At 44.2% G+C, this 19,806-nt stretch overlaps 1 pseudogene across 1 annotated transcript in view; it reads left to right on the top strand.

Annotated features, from left to right (window-relative positions):
• LOC147341168 (pyruvate dehydrogenase E1 component subunit alpha, somatic form, mitochondrial pseudogene) overlaps positions 1 to 19,806 on the top strand; it is a 105,241-nt pseudogene that overhangs the window by 64,900 nt on the left and 20,535 nt on the right. Inside the window, exon 2 of the transcript XR_015158388.1 lies at positions 12,083 to 12,178. The product of XR_015158388.1 is annotated as a pyruvate dehydrogenase E1 component subunit alpha, somatic form, mitochondrial pseudogene (transcript). The remainder of the gene's footprint in view (positions 1 to 12,082; positions 12,179 to 19,806) is intronic.

Below are 19,806 nucleotides of genomic sequence, written 5' to 3'. Positions count from 1 at the left end.
TCCCCTTTTCCCACCTTCAGTCTTTCCCAGCATCAGAGTCTTTTCCAGTGAGTCTGCTTTTCATATCAGGTGGCCAAAGTATTGGAGCTTCAACTTCAGCATCAGTCCTTCTAATAAATATTCAGGATTGATTTCCTTTAGGATTGACTGGTTTGATCTCCTTGCAGTCCAAGGGACTCTCAAGAGTCTTCTTCAACACCACAGTTCAAAAGCCTCAATTCTTTAGCGTTCCTGCTTCTTTATAGTCCAACTCTCACATCCATACATGACTACTGGAAAAACTGTAGTTTTGACTAGAAGGGACCTTTGTTGGCAAAGTAATGTCTCTGCTTTTTAATATGCTGTCTAGGTGGGTCATAACTTTTCTTCCAAGAACAAGCATCTTTTAATTTCTTGGCTGCAGTGATTTTGGAGCCCAAGGAAATACAGTTTCTCACTGTTTTCATTGTTTCCCCTTCTATTTGCTGTGAAGTGATGGGACTGGATGCCATGATCTTCATTTTTTGAAAGTTGAGTTTTAAGCCAGCTTTCTCATTTGCCTCTTTCACCTTTATCGAGAGGCTCTTTAGTTCAACTTTGCTTTCTGCCATAAGTGAGAGGGTAACAGGCAGGAAGGCCAGGGGTCTCCAAATGGAGGAAATAGCCTGCAAGTGTCAGACATTTTTATCTCTCTTAAGCTGGCAGGAGGAAACAAACTAGCAATATTTTTTCCTTTTCTATACAAATTTAAAAGGAGGTTCTCTTAAAATACTGTATTGCCATAATGACACCTGGTTTCACCTGAAGTTAACTATTCTCAAACCTAGAGATAACCAATGCATTTCTCTTATGGAAATGTTTATTTTAAGCTATGCTAATGTACTATGCATTTACCCCAAACTCTGTCTTCAAGTCGGTTCTGCCTCTTGGCTCAGAACCTACTTGACAAACCAGTATGTTATATTCAGATATTGTTCCCCTAATCTATGTAAATGAAACTATTTGTATGGTGGTCTGCCCTTCTTCAAGATTCAAGTTAATCATTTTATGGCCCGGGATGAATCATCTGGTGCCAAGATTATCCCAAAATGCATCTTATGGGTGAGGGGCCTGGTGCCATTCTGAGTTTTAAGACATTCCTTTCTTTCATTAACAGACTGCTAGTGACTATATAACATCCAGCTAAAGACTAGCAGGGAGGTACTCTTCTGCCCCTTTCTGATGCCTATGTCAGAAGCTTTCTCTATCTCCTTTATACTTTAAGAAAACTTTACTACACAAAAGCTCTGAGCGATCAAGCCTCATCTCTGGCCCCATTGAATTCTTCTCCTCCGGGGGCCAAGAATCCCGGTGTCTTTTTTCATTCAACAACAACCTTTCATAAGGATGTGTCATCTGCATATCTGAGGTTATTGATATTTCTCCCTGCCTTGATTCCAGCTTGTGCTTCATCCAGCCTGACTTTTCACGTGATGTACTCTGCATGTAAGTTAAATAATCAGGGTAACAATATACAGCCTTGATGTACTCCTTTCCCAATTTGGAACCAGTCTGTTGTTCCACGTCCAGTTCTAACTGTTGCTTCTTGACCAGCATACAGATTTCTCAGGAGGCAGGTAAGGTGGTCTGACATTCCCATCTCTTTAAGAATTTCCCACTCTTTTCTGTGATCCACACAGTCAAAGGCTTTAGCACAGTCAATGAAACAGAGTAGATGATTGTCTGGAATTCTCCTCCTTTTTTGATGATCCAACAATGTTTGCAATTTGATCTCTGGTTCCTCGCCTTTTCTAAATGCAGCTTGAATATCTGGAAGTTCTCAGTTCACATACTGTTGAAGCCTAGCTCAAAAGATGTTGAGCATTACCTTGCTAGCATGTGAAATGAACACAATTATTTGGTACTTTGAATATTCTTTGGCATTGCCTTTCTTTGGGATTGGAATGAAAACTGACATTTTCCAGTCCTTTGGCCACTGCTGAGTTCTCCATATTTGCTGGCATACTGAGTACAGCACTTTCACAGCATCATCTTTTAGGATTTGAAATAGCTCAGGTGGAATTCCATTATCTCTACTAGCTTTGTTCGTAGTGATGCTTCCTAAAGCCCACTTGACTTAGCATGCACAATGTCTGGTTCTCGGTGAGTGATCACACCATCATGGTTATCTGGGTCATGAAGATCTTTTTCGTATATTTGCTGTGTATTCTTGCCACCACCTCTTAATATCTCCTTCCTCTGTTAGGTCTATCACCTAACAGAAACCTAATGATTTTTGTCCTGTATTGTGCCCGTCTTTGTATGAAATGTTCCCTTGGGAGCTCTAATTTTCTTGAAGATGTCTAGTCTTTCCCATTCTGTTGTTTTCCTCTATTTCTTTGCACTGTCCACTTAGGAACACTTTCTCATCTCTGTTTGATATTCTTTGGAAGTCTGCTGTAACCAGGAACAAAACAGGTGGAAATCTCTATTCTCATGTCTAGGAGGGAAAGACAATTTCATAAATAAACAGATTTATGTCAGTTAACAGTGATACCCCCATCCAAGGGCAAAAGAGAAGCCTCAGCATGATGGTAGGAGGGGAGAATTCATATCTACAATAAAACCCCATTCTCACCAGAGATGCTCAGGGGCCTCAAACAAACCTTGTATGCACCAGGATCCAGGGATCCCACAGAGACTGAGCCAGAAGTGTGTTTGAGCATCTCCTGTGGAGGTACGGGTCAGCAGCGGACTGCCACAGGGACAGGGGCTCTGGGTGCAGCAGACTTGGGTATGGCATAACCCCTCTTGGAGGAGGTTGCCATTAACCCCACCTTAGAGCTGCCAGAACTTATACAGGGCTGGGAAATAGACTCTTGGAGTGCACAAACAGAACCTTGTGCACCAGGACCCAGGATAAAGGAGCAGTGACCCCACAAGAGACTGAGCCAGACTTGCCTGTGAATGTCCAGGAGTCTCCAGTGGAGGCATGGATTGGAGGTGGCCTGCTGCAGGGTTGGGGGCACTGAGTGTAGCAGTACATGCATAGGATCATTGGAAAGAGGTAACCATTATCTTCATTACCTCCACCATAGTTTGGTCCCAGGTAAATAGCAGGGAGGGAACACAGCTCCACCATCAACAGAAAATTGAGGAGGGTTCAGGATGGGGAACACATGTATACCTGTGGCAGATTCATTTCGATATTTGGCAAAACTAATACAATATTGTAAAGTTTGAAAATAAAATACAATTTAAAAAATTAAAAAAAAGAAAATTTGATTAAAGATTTACTGAGCATGGCCCTGCCCATCAGAACAAGACCCAGTTTCCCCCTCAGTCTATGCTATCAGGAAGGTTCCATAAGCCTCTTATCCTTCTCCATAGGGGGCAGACAGACTAAAAGCCACAATCACAGAAAACTAACCAATCTAATCACATGGAACACAGCCTTGTCTAACTCAATGAAACTATGAGCCATGCCATGTAGGGCCACCCAAGATGCATGGGTAATGGTGGAGAGTTTTGACAAAACGTGGTCCACTGGAGAAAGGAATGGCAAACCACTTCAGTATTCTTGCCTTGAGAACCCCATGAACAGTATAAAAAGGCAAAAAGATAGGACACTGGAAGATGAGCCCTCCCAGGTTGGTAGATGTCCAATATGCTACTGAAGATCACTGGAGAAATAAGTCCAGAAAGAATGAAGAGACAGAACCAAAGCAAAAACAACACACCCAGCTGTGGATGTGAATGGTGATGGAAGCAAGGTCCAATGCTGTAAAGAGCAATACTACATAGGAACCTGGAATGTTAAGTCCAGGAATTAAGGCAAATTGGAAGCGGTCAAACAGGAGATGGCAAGAGTGAATGTTGACATTTTAGGAATCAGCAAGCTCAAATAGACTGGAATGGGAGAATTTAACTCAGATGACAATTATATCTACTACCGTGGGCAGGAATCACTTAGAAGAAAAGAAGTAGCCATCACAGTCAATAAAGAGTTCAAAAATACAGTACTTGGATGAAATCTTAAAAATGACAGAATGATCTCTGTTCATTTTCAAGGCAAACCATTCAGTATCATGGTAATCCAAGTCTATGCCCAAGTAATGCTGAAGAAGGTGAAGTTGAACAGTTTTATGAAGACCTCCAAGATCTTCTAGAACTAACACCCCAAAAAGATGTCCATTTCCAACCTAGATAGCATATTAAAAAGCAGAGACATTACTTTGCCAACAAAGGTCTGTCTAGTCAAGGCTGTGGTTTTTCCAGTGGTCATGTATGGATGTGAGAGTTGGACTGTGAAGAAAGCTGAGTGCCGAAGAATTGATGCTTTTGAACTGTGGTGTTGGAGAAGACTCTTGAGAGTCCCTTGGACTGCAAGGTGATCCAACCAGTCCATCCTAAAGGAGATCAGTCCTGGGTGTTCATTGGAAGGACTGATGCTGACGCTGAAACTCCAGTACTTTGGCCACCTCATGCAAAGAGTTGACTCATTGGAAAAGACCCTGATGCTGGGAGGGATTGGGGGCAAGAGGAGAAGGGGACGACAGAGGACGAGATGGCTGGATGTCATCACCGACTCAATGGACACAAATTTGGGTGAACTCCGGGAGTTGGTGATGGACAGGGAGGCCCAGTGTGCTGCGGTCCCTGGGGTCGCAAAGAGTCAGACATGACTGAGCAACTGAAGTGAACTGAATTTTAATTTAATTGATTTAATTTTATGGGAGTTTATTTGGTCTACTTCTGCTTCATTGACTATGCTAAAGCCTTTGACTGTGTGGTCACAACAAACTGTGGAAAATTCTTCAAGAGAGGGGAATACCAGACCATGTTGCCTTCCCCCTGAGAAATCTGTATCAGGTCAAAAAGGAACAGTTATTTCCGGACATGGAACGATGGACTGGTTACACATTTGTACAGCAGCATGTCAAGGCTGTATATTGTCACCTTGCATATGTAACTTATATGCAGAGTACATCATGTGAAATACCAAGCTGGAAGAAGCACAAGCTGAAATCAAGAATTCCAGGAGAAATATCAATAACCTCCAATATGTAGACGATACCACCCTTATGGCAGAAAGAGAAGAGGAACTAAAGAGCCTCTTGATAAAAGTGAAAAAGGAGTGAAAAAGCTGGCTTAAATAGATAACTCAGATAACTAAGGTCATGGCATCTGGTCCCATCACTTCATGGCAAATTGATGGGGAAGCAGTGAAAACAGTGACAGACTTTATTTTCTGGGGCTCTAAAATCACTGCAGATGGCAACTGCAGGCATGAAATTAAAAGATGCTTGCTCCTTGGAAGAAAAGCTATGACCAACCTAGACAGCATATTAAAAAACAGAGGCATTACTTGCCATATAGTCAAAGCTATGGTTTTTCCAGTTATCATGTATGGATATGAGAGTTAGACCCTAAAGAAAGCTGAGCCCTGAAGATTGATGCTTTTGAACTGTGGTGTTGGAGAGGACTCCTGAGAGTCCCTTGAAGTGCAAGGATATCAAACCAGTCAATCCTAAAGGATATCAGTCCTGAATATACATTGGAAAAGACTGATGCTGAAGCTGAAGCTCCAGTACTTTGGCCACGTGATGTGAAGTATTGACACACTAGAAAAGACCCTCATGCTAGAAATGATTGAAGGCAGGAGGAGAAGGGGATGACAGAGGATGAGATGGCATCATCATGAGTTGGATGGCATCACTGACTCCATGGACATGAGTTTTATCAAGCTCCAGGGGTTGGTGATGGACAGGAAGCCTGGCATGCTGTGGTTCATGAGGTCGCAAAGAGTCGGACATGACTGAGTGACTGAACTGAACTGAGTTGATTTACAATGCTGTGTTAGTTTCAGGTGTACAGTACAGTGATTCAGTTATACATATACATGTATCTATTCTTTTTCAGATTCTTTTCCCATTTAGATTATTTAGCTTCCCAAGGACATAAGGCTTGCTCATCAAATTTCCAATCATAGTACCCCCGCTTCCCCAGGAGTCTGGAAACCAAGGACAAGTTTCGAGTGACATGTAAAGGTCTCACAGTTTCCCCATTATTTCACAATGGACCTCCCTTTTATATTTCAATCTGTGACATACTGACTCGAGTGCAGGAAAACTGTCATCCAGAAAGCCAGTCCCATAAGAAAACCCGCTGCCTTCTGTCCCCCACGTTTGGAGAATTGATTTAACATCCTGGCATATCTCTGCTCTTCATGGATGAAGTAGCCAGGGAACTAGATGTCCTCACCTCTTCCCAGAAAAAGGAGATGGTCAGTAGTCCTCTGTCCCAAGGCCTCAAAGGGGTCTGGACGCCAAGGCACTGTCTCCACTGCCACCACAGTGGTGCTAATATCCTAGTTAATGTCATCATTCCCTCCTTTATGGCCTGTCCAAGGTCTCCCTGCTGTCAACCTGCACTTCGGCTGGCCTGGGTGGCTTGCCTGGTGGGGTAACACTGGCCTTTGACCCCGAGGTTTGACCTCCCAGTGGGCTCACTGTGTCAGGCATATGGTTGTGGACAGTGCTGTTTTTGGCCTTCATGGAGTGTGGAGCTGCTTGGAGGGGCCACTTGGGTCCTTCAAGCACAGATGGCAGAAGCAAAGGTATGGGGAGACCTGCTGCTTTTCCAAGTCATGTTTCACAGCTTCATTTCTAAGGATCAACAAAAACAGAACCGCATTTTCTCTGCTGATGCGTCAGCCTCTTCAGTCAGCCTCGACCCCATGATATGTGTCTCCATGATGTTTTCTGGCTGTCAGAGCATCCAGCTTACTGGGCTTAAACCTCTGCAGGATCTTTCTAGCTGGACATTTGAAAGTCAGGGAAATGATTACATCTGAGGCTAAAAAGTTCACTTGACATTATATCAGCTTGGAAAATGGAGAATACAGAATTACAAAATCTCAAAACCAGACATCTCTATCATCATCTAAACTTGTTTTAAAGATTAAAAAATAATTCCAAAGACTCGAAATAACCTACTTTACCATGATCATAAAAAGATGCGCTGACATGTCTGGGCTCAAAATAGGACCAGGTGGCAAGTAATTTGTGATCACATTGGAATATTCCTTTATTTATACCTATTTTATTGAATGCCTTAGTGTTATTAGCATTTTTATGAAAATAATTCTAGATTCTGTTAAAGGAACATTTAAACTATTTCAACATCTCTTATTTCTATCATTAGGTGATGTAGAACCAGTGTGAATTAGGTGCTTAAAAATTTAGTATGGATGTGGTCAGGTGTGTTAGAAAGGGGCTTAGATGCACTGAAATAGTTCGTTTAAGATTCAATGACTAAATAGCCTCCTCTCCCAAATACACACACACACACACACACACACACACACACACACACTTTTCTCTGGAGGTAGAGGTGGGAAAGAGGAAAAGAGATAAATATTTGCTTACAAGTGTGTAGTCATAAACTATTTTTAAAGACACCATACTCTAGAGGTTTCTGATTTAGGTAGTCAAGAAAATTAGAATCATTCACACTAGAAATCCTAAAGTTAAAATCACAATTATTTGACACCTCATTAGTAAGGCACTTTTTTTTTTTAGTATTTTAGTATTTTATTTAGTATTCAGTATTTTTCTAGACTATCCAGTATCATCTGATAATTTCACATGCTGAATGTATTCCCTGTGCTGTGCATCACACCCTTGTATCTGATTTTATACCCAGCAGTTTCTTCCTCTTCATCCCCTTCCCCTATTTTACCCCCACCCCTTTCCCTGATGGGCCACTAGTTTGTTCTCTGTATCTGTGTGTCTGAAAGCACTTTTAATTGCTTCTTTTTTCCCCAAGAATTTCACTATTCTTGCTGGAGGCACTGATGAATGGCTGATGTGGAGCCTTCTGAAAGGCATGCAGTACTTAAATAATAAAACAAAAATTTTTGGTGGAGAAGAGATTGTTTATGCTTCTCTTTTTTTGCTCACTTAAGGACAACATCTACTTTAGAGAGATCCATATTCCTGAATTGCAAACTTTGTAGAAGCCGAAGGAAATGGTCCTTGTCAAGCTGAAATGTTAACCCTCTCTCTGGTTGCTATCCCAACCCACCCTCTCTTCCTCCTTAGAAAACATGAGCTGGGTCTGGGCTCCTGAGAGATCAGTACAGGGTGCGAATATCTGCTGAGGCTGCACCCGAGTCAGATTTTGAGTGCTTGGTTGATAGTAAGAGGATGCGAAATGATATAAACTAGAACACTTTCTAACACCATACACAAAAATAAACTCAAAATGGATTAAAGGTCTAAATGTAAGACCAGAAACTATAAAACTCCTAGAGGAAAGCATAGGCAAAACACTATCTGACATAAATCACAGCAGGATTCTCTATGACCCACCTCCCAGAGTAATGGGAATAAAATCAAAACTAAACAAATGGGACCTAATTAAACTTAAAGGCTTTTGCACAATGGAGGACATCCTTTTAAAAGCCATCCGTGGCTTCAGAGGGCAGAAGGAAAAATATTGAAAGTGTAAACACAAAAAGAAGTTCTAGAATCACTGACCTGACAGCACTGTTTTGTCTCTTGGTAGTGAAGTTGCTTATTCTGAATAATGTGTATCTACTAGTCTGGCAACTTAAAGTATTTTGAGGCTGTAAGGAGTATTTAGAATGTACTTAGTTGACATGGAGTTTCTAAACATTTAAGCTCAGTCATCTTGCAGACGATTTGTGGTGAGGGCCTCTTTGGCCTTGCTGAAGGGTGTTGAGGAAGAGAGGACACATTTTTGCTAAAAATTCAGCTCTGAGGGCACTTATTTTTAGTAACATAGTCTGAGATTATTACCTTTAATTATTGTGAAAGTCAAAGTGTGCATAAATCTCTTTGTGATCGTATAATACATTGTAAACTAGGACATGTGCGTTGCAACACAAGTATTTTTTATAAATGTTATGTGGCCATCTTAAAAACTTCACATTTGCAAGAGATTTTCTCTTTTTCTATACTGATTAAACTCTAAGTTGTCAAAGTCACATCTACATTTTCTTCTACTCAGAGAGTTTTCCTGAACTATCTGTTTTCACCTTTAGAAAATGAAATTTGTTAATGAGACCAGTCCTGTTGTCTACAGTTCAAATGTCTGTACTAATGTTGATAATGCTCTTTACTTGATAACTTGTTATCGTGCAGTTTCTAATTGTGAGCTCTCTAAGCCTGGCAAGGTCTCTTTTGGGGAAAATTCCTGGTGTCATTCTTCGAGGGAAATTTCCATATAATTTTGGATGGTTGAAACCAGGTAGAAATAGTGGGAAAGAGTGCATTCTTAGCTAGAGTGAAGAATTTTTTTCCCTAGAACACCTTGATCTGTGTTGTAAAAACTTGTAGTGTCCACAGTAAATCCCTGAGGCAGACTTGGGTCCAGGTGCCTGCGTGGCCTCTGAGAGGTGTGGGTACTGGCATCTGATAGCTTTTTACAAAGGCACGAGGTGTACTCCGTGACTCCAGGTCATGGACCATGACAACATCACACTGGGTAAGAGAGCGTTGCTGTTTGCCTGCTGAGGCTTTTCTAGCTTGAGAGTGCCTTGCTGACAAGTTCAAAGGCATATTTTGCCCATAAGCTCAGGTGACTCCTAGGTGGCAACATCACACATAAAATAAAGCAAAAAATTAAGCAATTAGGCCACTGTCATCAATCAAACTGGATAATTTCAGACAAAAATAAACAAAGGTGGATTTTTAGAAGTGGCTTGATTTTTTTTAATTTTTATTTTTTAATATAAGTTTATTTATTTTAATTGGAGGCTAATTACAATATTGTATTGGTTTTGCCATACATTGACAGGAATCCATAAAGTGGCTTGATTTTTTTTTAAATGAAAGTTTGGGTATTAGTCATCTGTTGCTGCATACAGATTACCCAAACATTTAGCAGCTTAAAGCAACAAACCCTGCTGCAGAGTTTCTAAGAGTGGGGAATCCAGGAAGGTTCAGCTGGTGCCTTCAGCTCCGGATCTCATGGGCTGCAGTCAAGGTCAGTCAGGGTGCAGTCAAGGTTGGTCAGGGTGCAGCCTGTGAGGCCCTCTTCCAGGCTCACCATCTCCTCCTTTGCTGGTGCTGGCTGCTGGCTGGAGACCTCGGCTCCTTCCTTTGGGCCCTTTCCTTGGGACAACTTGCAGCCCAGTGGCTGACTCCCCTCAGGGACCAGGGGTACCCAAGATAGAAGCCCCTAAGAGGGATCCTGGTACTTTCACTGTCTCTGGTCACTTGGAGCCCCAGGTCCAGTCCATTCATGGGAGCAGGGGATCACATATGTACGGATGTGAGAGTTGGACCATAAAGAAAGCTGAGTGCCAGAGAATTGATGCTTTTGAACTGTTGTGTTAGGGAAAACTCTTGAGAGTCCCTTGGACTGCAAGGAGATCCAACCAGTCAATCCTAAAGGAAATCAGTCCTGAATATTCATTGGAAGGACTGATACTGAAGTTGAAGCTCTGATACTTTGGCTACCTCATACGAAGAACTGACTCACAGGAAAAGACCCTGATGCTTGGAAAGATTGGGAGAAGGCAATGGCACCCCACTCCAATACTCTTGCCTGGAAAATCCCATGGACAGAGGAGCCTGGTGGGCTGCAGTCCATGGAGTCGCTAAGAGTCAGATATGACTGAGCGACTTCACTTTCACTTTTCACTTTCATGCGTTGGAGAAGGAAATGGCAAACCAGTTCAGTGTTCTTGCCTGGAGAGTCCCAGGGACGGGGGAGCCTGGTGGGCTGCCGTCTATGGGGTCGCATAGAGTCGGACACGACTGGGGCAACTTAGCAGCAGCAGCAGCAGCAGCAGGAAAGATTGAAGGTAGGAGGAGAAGGGGACAACAGAGGATAAGATGGTTGGATGGCATCACCAACTCAATGGACATGAGTTTGATCAAGCTCTGGGAGTTGGTGATGGACAGGGAAACCTGGCATGCTACAGTCCATGGGGTTGCAAAGAGTTGGACACGAGTGAGCGACTGAACTGACTACCCCCCTGGGTCGTCCCTGCCTCTCCTTAAACATTTGGGACTTTGTGATAAATAATGGAAACTAAAAGCTCTGCCCTGAGAACCCAGGATTGGGCTCATTTCTCCCTCTTCAGTGTTAGTGTTTGGGAATGTCCTCAGTGTACACATTTCCAGTGTGAATGATTTGATACCTTACAGAACGAGGTTATATAAAACCAAAACAGTGACAAGCATCCTGTGGAAGGAATGTTCTGGCCCCCTGAGACCCCAGTGGTTTCCTGGGGATAAGTGAGGAAACCTGCATCCTCAGGTTTGGATGAGGTGAGGATGTGGAGTAGAGGCTGCCAGATTTCCTGGTGGAGATGCAGAAGCGGGACGAGCTCACAAGCTCCAACCTCAGCCTGGCTCTGCTTCCTACTCCTGTTGCTTTGTCATGTGTAGAGAGAATAAAAACAGGATCTGTGCAAGGAGGGTGGTAAGAGTGAGAGGTAATGCACGCGGGGCAGTGCTGGTGTGAGCTGACACTGATGTGAACTCACGTCATGTGTCCTGGGCATGTGTCTCCAGAGTAATCTGTCTGAAATGTCTTCTTTTCCTTGTGGTCAGGGACTAGTTATGTCAGCTCCACATTCTCTCTGACGAACGTTCATCCCCACACTTCTCCATCCTGTGAATCTCTTCAATGGACCAGCAAGTGAGTGGGGCCTTGAGCCTGGGAGCCTGTCTTGTCAGACAAGGTGCCTGAGATAACTGGGGTTGAGCCCAGCCACAGAGCTTTTGACAAAGCCTTTTTTCCTCTCATCTTTCCCTTCAGTCTCACCTGTCCTTCCGCCCACAGCCTCCCCTGAACACCTCACGTGCTCACAGTCCATTGCCCCGCGTCTTTGCAGCACTTTTCATCTGTGATGGATTTCGTGCCTCCTTCCAGGGGTGCTGGTGCTGCCTCCTGGTTAGGTGATGGGAGCAGGGACCGTGCACTGTCATTCGCCAACTCTAACCATGCTCCACGTGATGATGGGCATAGATGGATGCGGCTGTGTTTTCTTCCTAACAGAAGACGCGCTGGGGCCACATGGCCACCAGACTCCTTGGCCAGAGGCCACCATCACCATCACTAATGCCCTCTTCTCTCCCCACAGCCTGCGCCTTCCGGTACAACGGACTCTCCTTTGTCTTCCTCCTCTAACTCCTGTTCATCACCCTGTTCTTGGAACCGACTAAAGCCACCATGCAAGGTAAGAGCCCCTTGTTCTCTGCTCCAGGGCGGGGTGCATCTGGGGGTCCCCAGGGTGTCGTTATCAGATGGGAGAGATGCCAGTCCAGTGTGGAGCTGGGGCATATGGTGATGACGTGTTTCTGTCACTCGCGGTTGTTTTCCCGTACATGTTCCCCAGCAGGCCTGCATTTGTAGGTGTGCAGAGGGTCTGGAAGGTTCTGGAACTCAACGTGTAGTCATGAAAATGAAGCAGATCTGCAAGTTCTCTGTGCTGGGAGTAGGCAGTGGGAAGTGCAGCTAGGACAGGAGCTGGAGGCTTGGGGAGGAAGCTGGCAGTCGTGGCTGCTTCACACGTCAGCTGGGATCTGACACGTGTGCCTCAGTCAGGTACAGAAAGACACGGATTCTAGTTCTAGTCTTTCAAGCGGGTGATTGCAAACCTGTAGCTCCTTCCCCATTGCTTTCCAGGAACCTGAAGGTGTATAGAGAAATAGTGACTGTTTCCTGAGGCTCCAATGAGGAAGCTGGTCTGGTTTGAAGTTCTTACACAAAGAGAGAAATTAAACTGCACTGAGTTAATCAAATTAATTGGTTTTTGAAATGATGCCATTACAAGAAATCACGACTGTGCCCCACATCTTAGATGAGAATGATGGCAGTGTGTTTACAGCAAAAGACAGGAAGTCAGGTTTGACGTGGGAATGGCTGTGGCTCCATGGTACCAGCTCACAGTGCTGACTTCTCAGGAAAAGCAGTAAAGTCCTGGTGTAAACAGAGCAGTAAATCATGACTCTGTCTTTCCCATTCTCCCCCCAACTGTTAAATTGATTGTTCATCCTGATGGTTAGGACTGCAGATGCTCTGTTGGTTTTCTTGCCTTAGGAAGAACTTAAATAATAGCTCTTCTAATTCACTTAAATCTTAATACACACAGTGAAGAAGGGCTAGAGAAATGTGAGTCTATACAAATCCTTATCAGACCAAAAATATGTTGTTTATAGGACCCCACCCACCCCAGTCTCCTTCCTAGAGTCCAAAATAAACAAAGACATTTAAATATCATAGCTTCTGGCCTTGGAACCAGGATGATAACACACAGGCAACTCCTACCTCATGACTGGGAGCTCATGTATTAAAGAAAGCTTTCACCTCTAGAATTAAGTGCTTTAGAAATGAGTACCTGTTTGTCCTCGATTAAATGATCTGCTGCTTTTCTGTCAAGGTGTCCCCAGTTTTATCTGGAACCAGGTCACAGGGTTTCCTTGTCACACTTAGTGATGACACCTGGCTTTGCTTCTTCCCAAGTGACCCAGCCCCACTCTGCCCAGGGCCTTGTCTCTTGTCGGGGTGGGCGTGTGTGACATGGCCCTCATCTCTGCCTGAGCATAGAGGGGGTGATTCGGTCAGGAAACACATAGGTGAAGCATGAGATCAGATATGCAGAGCAGCTTCTGTGTGTGGAAAGAAATGTCTGAATACCCAGAGTGTTGCATGTCAGAACACAGACAGCATCATGTGCACAGATGTCTGCCTCCCCGCCACCCCACCCCCCAGACACACACCCTATCCACCCGGGGCCAAGGGACTAACAGCTTAGAGGGAGCCTGCAGGCATCTTTCCACCTGGTACCTGGGGACAGGGCTTGGGGTTGTGTGTCCTGTTCTTCTGTCCTTCCTGTGTTTCAGCGCTGAGGGGCATGGCCAAGATTCATAACCTTATCTATTTGCTGTGTCTGGAATCGCACAGGGACTGGAGGGAGGGAGGCCCCACGTGGTCTATTATGACTCACAGTCTGGTCATAGGACTCACAGTCTGGCGGTTCTCCGCCTGTGATTAGAGGCACCTAGGCCAGGTGTTTCTGGTGGGGCCACAGTCCAGGGTTCAAACCACATAGTCCAGGAAGATGCCTGTGTGGCATCCACACAGATGGTGGTGGACCTGGTGGACCTGGAGGGGTGGTGCCCTGCAGCTTTGCAGGGTCTCTGGGTCACGTACCTTTGGCCTTTCAAGTTCCTGTTCACACACATTTCTCACAAATGGGTAGGAAGGTCCAGTGTCATCTGGGAGAGAAGTCTAGGGCATCTGCTCTGCCTGCCATACAGGGCCTCTGCCACATGGATGCACACACAGGTGCATGCACACACCTGCATATACATATACATATATATGTATATACACCCACATGCGCACACACATCCCCCACATATATACACACACATGTGCATGCACACACACACACAAACACTTGCACACACATGCACATGCCCCCACATGCACACATACCCGCACATAGAGACAGGTGGGTGTGCACAGTCAGGGCTCAGAGGATGGGAACCCTTAGTAAGTCAGTGTGTAAATTGCTTCTCCTTTCTCCTTGGATTTCTCAACAGGAGTCAGATGTCAGTGTAGTTCAGGCTCAGGGTGGTCTCAGCAAAGCCTGTCTCCCTGGGCTGGGAATATCCACCCTCCCAACTCTTGGCTCCTCTGACATTCTCCTTTTCCCCTGTCCACTCAGGTCACCCCAGAGGCTGAGCCAGAGCCCACTTTAGTGCAGTTATTTATGGAGTCCCTCCTTATGCACCACCTCGAAGATGGCAAGGGTTTTGCTCTTTTGTTCATGACTGTGTTTCCAGGACCAGGGACAGCTCCTGGTATCTAGCCATCTGTCCATCAATATTTACAGAATGAATGAATCAGTGCATTTGTTTCCAGAGACTAGAGTTCTTGGCATCTAGGAACCCAGCCCTAATCCTCTGCTTCCCTGGGCCTCCACGAGAGCCAACGTCACAGGACAGTTGATCACTCACACCTGTCTCTCCTCTGGGGACAGAAGCTCAGGGGCAGGGTCATAGGTCCTGGGAGTTTGCTACTTTAGATTTACTGGGTATTAACCCACTCCAGTGCTCTTGCCTGGAGAATCCCAGGGACAGAGGAGCCTGGTGGGCTGCCGTCTATGGGGTCTCACAGAGTCGGACACGACTGAAGCAACTTAGCAGCAGCAGCAGCAGCAGCAGGGGATTATGAGTAATTGAAGAAATCAGAATGTTGTATGCTTTCCTTACAACTTTAGGGATTTTATTGAAGCCTAAGATACTGAAGGAAGGTCAGGAAATCTTCACTTGCTGTTTGCTTATTAGTGGGCTTTGCATTTAAATTGAGACTTCACTCCATTAAATAGGAACTAATATGTAGTTAACTTCAGGTGGCCCAAATATTCCAAGTTGATGAGATATTAAGTTCTGTAACTAGACATGTATGTATTAAGTTCCCTATGCCTATACATAATGCATATCCCCATTTTGGTGGAACAATTGGTATTTTGTTTGGATGGATGGAACATAAGTGGTGAAATGTGTGAATGTAAAAGTTCATATACTGTGTATACTCAGCACACACTGACTAATGATAACATGACTATTATTTTGAAGGATAATATTATTACTTTGAATGTCAGAGTGAGCTAGATTTAAAAATCTCAATCTCATAGCTAGTCCTAACCTCAAGATTTTTCCTAGTGCTCTGTAAATATCAGCTAAGAATTGTGTTATATACAGGCTTTCTTGTTAACAAGCCCAAGACACACAGGTACCATGTAGGTGGTCATGCTCTTAACCCCTGTGTTGTCTGACTGTGCCCAGGACAGAACACTGTTCTCAGTATTGCAAGCACAGAGGGAAGCCTAATCACTGAATAAATACTTGTTAGCTGATACATTACCAGGCCCTGGGCACAAGGGACTGAAGAGATGATATGGGTTTGTTGAAGGGAGATATTTTAATTTGCTTCAGTGCAGATTGATGACATATGTGGATATTATATAGAAAATACATCTTATTGAGTATGATTATTTATTTCTTTCAACAAATGTTAGTTGAAAGACTTCCCTTCACAAAACACTATGTGTGGGTTTGTGGAGGATAAGAATGAGAAGAAAGCATGGTTCTTCACTGGCATGGTCTCCCAAGCATGCTGGCTCTTGTGTGTTTTATTGAAGGGTAGTTTTGTCAAAGAAGCTGTCTTTGGAAGCCACGGACTTATTCCAGTGAGGTTGTTATTTCTTTATACGTATCTCAGATTAATCCTCTGCAGTCTCCTTTGGACTTTGCCTTAAGTAGGTTCAATGGTGGGCTTCCCAGGTGGCTCAGTAGTAAAGAATCTGCCTGCCAATGCAGGAGACATGGGTTCAATCCCTGGGTGGGGAAGATCCCCTGGAGGAGGGCATGGCAACCCACTCCAGTATGCTTGCCTGAGAAATCCCACAGACTGAGGAGCCTGGCGGGCTATAGCCCATAGGGATACAAAGAGTTGCACACAACTGAAGTGACTTACCATGCACACATGCAGGCTCCATGGTGGCAGGTCACTGTCCTTTTAACGTGGGTCTGATGTGATAGTATTTGGAGTCAACTTTGATGGGGAAAAAACTGGTGATGAATTAGTTATGTCAATTTTAGAAAAGAAAAAACAGATAAAACCCAGAGTATAAAACTGCGGGGAGCTGCCCATGAGAACGGGGTCCTTTATCTAAAGGACACAGCCCTGGGAGCTGCCTCAGTCCTCGAGGGTTTGCTTGCAAACATAGCTCTCTGTCCCGCCACCCCAGAGATTAGGCAATTATTTACTGCAGACACCTGGAGTTCTGGACAAACTTCTCACGCACAGGGAAATGTTATCTGGCGTAAGAAATAATAACAGGGTGCCATTCCCATGCTCTCAAGATTTCTTGTGACTTTTCGTAAGATGTATAGGTCAACCAAGAAAAATGTTAACTGTCTTGTTTTTCTCTTGCTCTCCTGTATAAATATAAGGTGCTGAATAAAGTCGTGGTCAGACCGCTTCCCTTTGTGGAGATGTGTCTGATCCTCTCGACCCCATCTTTGCTAGTATTCTTTCTCAGCCACGTCGTGCACGTTCTCGGGACCTGATCAACTTTGCTGGCTGGCTCCGGCATAAAACAGTGTCTGAAGGTCATGCCTCATGATGATTGAGGAGGTTTAAGATTTATTGGAATGAGAGCACCGTGGATGATATACATGAGTGACAAAAGATGGAACATCTTTCTGAGATGGGTTCATGTGGATGTGTGGATGTACAAAACTAAAACATCAGGCAAAGTGAGATGGGGGAACCAGGAAGCAGCATCCTGAAGGGGGTACTGATTAGCTCGATCTCCCTGAAATCTTGACCACAGCCATCTGGCTGCACCCACTTGGTCCAGACCAGAGAGTCAGGTGGAGTGTCTTCAGAGGCCTAGGGACAGGGTGCTAAGAGGGGTAAGTTTCCTATGTGTCAGGAGCTGCGGTGAGTGCTCCCTATACACGACCTTGTTTAATTAGTGGATGGAAAAATGATTGATTGAAATGGCATGAACCTCCCTCCATTCTGGAATGAAAAAAACCCACTGGGTTATAAATCCACTTAACCAACTAGGAAACTGCATGGTGAGGGGATGGTGTGACTGCACTCTCCTCCTGCCATGGAGATTGGTGAAACTCAGTCACTTTTTGGACAGTCTAGACTCCTGACCATTTCCTGTCCCACCTCACCAGCCTTTCCACCAGTCAGGGAGCACTTCCCCCATAAGGCTGGGATTCACCGTCAGGTTCCACACACCCGATCATACTTTCTTAGATTTTGGTTCTGTAGATGTTCAGAGTCCCGAGTCCTTTTCAGTTGGTTTCAACAGAGAGTTTTACATTCTTGTATGCAAGGACAGCCCTCACTTTATCAGTAAAGTGTCCGGGGTCTGGGGTGAGAGCCACAATCTGGTGTGGGATGTGGACTTTGCTGTAAATCACTTCTCTCTCCTTGCTCAGTCCTGCCAGCATCTTGTCTTAGTTCTCATGCCCTCCTGTGGGCTGGGGTGGGTAAGAGGGCCTTCTCCATTCTTTTCTTTTTTGGCGGAGAGAATCATTTATTTATTGGGGGCTGTTTGAGAAGGAGTTCTCTAAATGTCAAGGTTACAGTGCTTTTTGGGCAATACTAGCCATTGACCTGCAGCGAAGATATCTTAGAAGCATCATCATCTAATCAGTTCACAGGTAAAATGTTGTGTCTCTCTGTCTCACACATGCACACACACACACAAGCTGAAGGACCAGAGATATGGGTCATCTATGGTGGGTAATTATTTCTAACAGCAAAGATGTTGTTTGGTTCAGGGACCCTCACTCATTGGAAGCCTTCTCTGAGACTGAACGACTCATAGGTGGGAACAGAGCCCTGGGGGGTGGAGGGGGACAGAAGGGCATTGGATTCCTGGGTGGGTCTTCCTAGGTCTCCCTATTCAGTCACAGAAGCCTTCTGAAGGCTTCTGAAGGTCCTTCTGAAGCAGGTGAAGCTCACATGAGGATCCAGACCTGGCTGAGGTGGTCAGGTTGCCAAAGGAAACCAAAAGGACCAAACTTTCAGGATATGGCTTCCAAATATTTTTCAACATGTGGTTTTTGTAGAGATTTTCTCCTTTTGTTAAAGGGGTGGGTTTCTAAAGTATCTTCTTTTTTCTACATAATTTTTCTGAGTTATTTTGAGCAAGGTAGCAATTTCCCCGCTGTGTTTGCCTAAGTTTACAATGACTCAAAAGTCATTAAGAAGGTCTTTTTCTCGTAATTTAGATCTCTTTCAACATTTGGGAGGAGGATAGAGTTAGAAGGAGGTGATCAAGGAGAGGCTTCATTGTGCTTTGAGGACAAGGGTGAGCAATTTAGCAGGTCAGGTTCATTTTTGTAAACTGTTGACGAAGTTTTTCGAAGATAATAGGGAAAATATTTTATTCTCTTCAGCTCTGAACAGGGTCTGAGTTTAAGAGGAAATTGTAATCATCATAGGATAGTGTGTGTGTGTGTGTGTGTGTGTGTGTGTGTGTGTGCGCGCGCGCAAAATAATCACCAGAAGGCCTCACCCTCATGTTCTGACCCAGGAAACACTTTACCAGAATCACTGAAGGCTCCTGAGAAAAGAAAAATGATGCTGCATTTGCTGACGTGAAGCAGCAGAGCGGTCTGTAACTTGTAAAGCTGTGTTTAGATGTCAGAGAGGAAATAGTAGCAGATATTTTAAACTGCTGGCATCTGGTTTTTGTTAAAAACACTGTTACTCTTTATACCATTAAGCTTATTATTACTGTGGTTTATTATGTCATCATAAAGCAAAAGACAAGGAAATATTTCATTGAGCAAATTATTTGGGGGTAAGTGCTTTATTATCAATATCAGCTCAACAAAACAGAATGCTACCAAAATGATGAGATGCTTTCTTCTTGAATTTTTGAGTAAATTAATGGTAAGACTTCTAGGTTATTTTATCTGTTCTTTTTTGGGAGTGGTTATTTTGAATTTGGCAAAGAGCATTCAGTGACACAGAACTTTCAGACAACACATATAATTCTCATCTCAGGAAACACGGGGTCATATTATTATGAGTCATTTTCAGAAGTCCTGAACTTTGCACTTTATTTGGCTGTGATCAACCAAATCTGCAGTGTGATCTTACCTGTGATTTAGGTGCTGTTCATCATGACAAGGTCGGGGGTGGGGGGTGCTGAATTGGATGTCAGTTTGCTGATTCAAGCTGGAAATGACTCTTCTTTTGTTTATTCACTTGATGGATACACACTGGTGCCCTGTACCAGCACTGTCCTGGGCATTT

This window comes from Bos grunniens, chromosome X (genome assembly GCF_055505025.1).
Source record: "Bos grunniens cultivar Pamir isolate PY7600 chromosome X, Bosgru_T2T1.0, whole genome shotgun sequence".
Classification (NCBI taxonomy): Eukaryota; Metazoa; Chordata; class Mammalia; order Artiodactyla; family Bovidae; genus Bos; species Bos grunniens.
The sequence above is the reverse complement of the archived record's forward strand: the minus strand, read 5'-3'. Positions and strand labels throughout refer to the sequence as shown.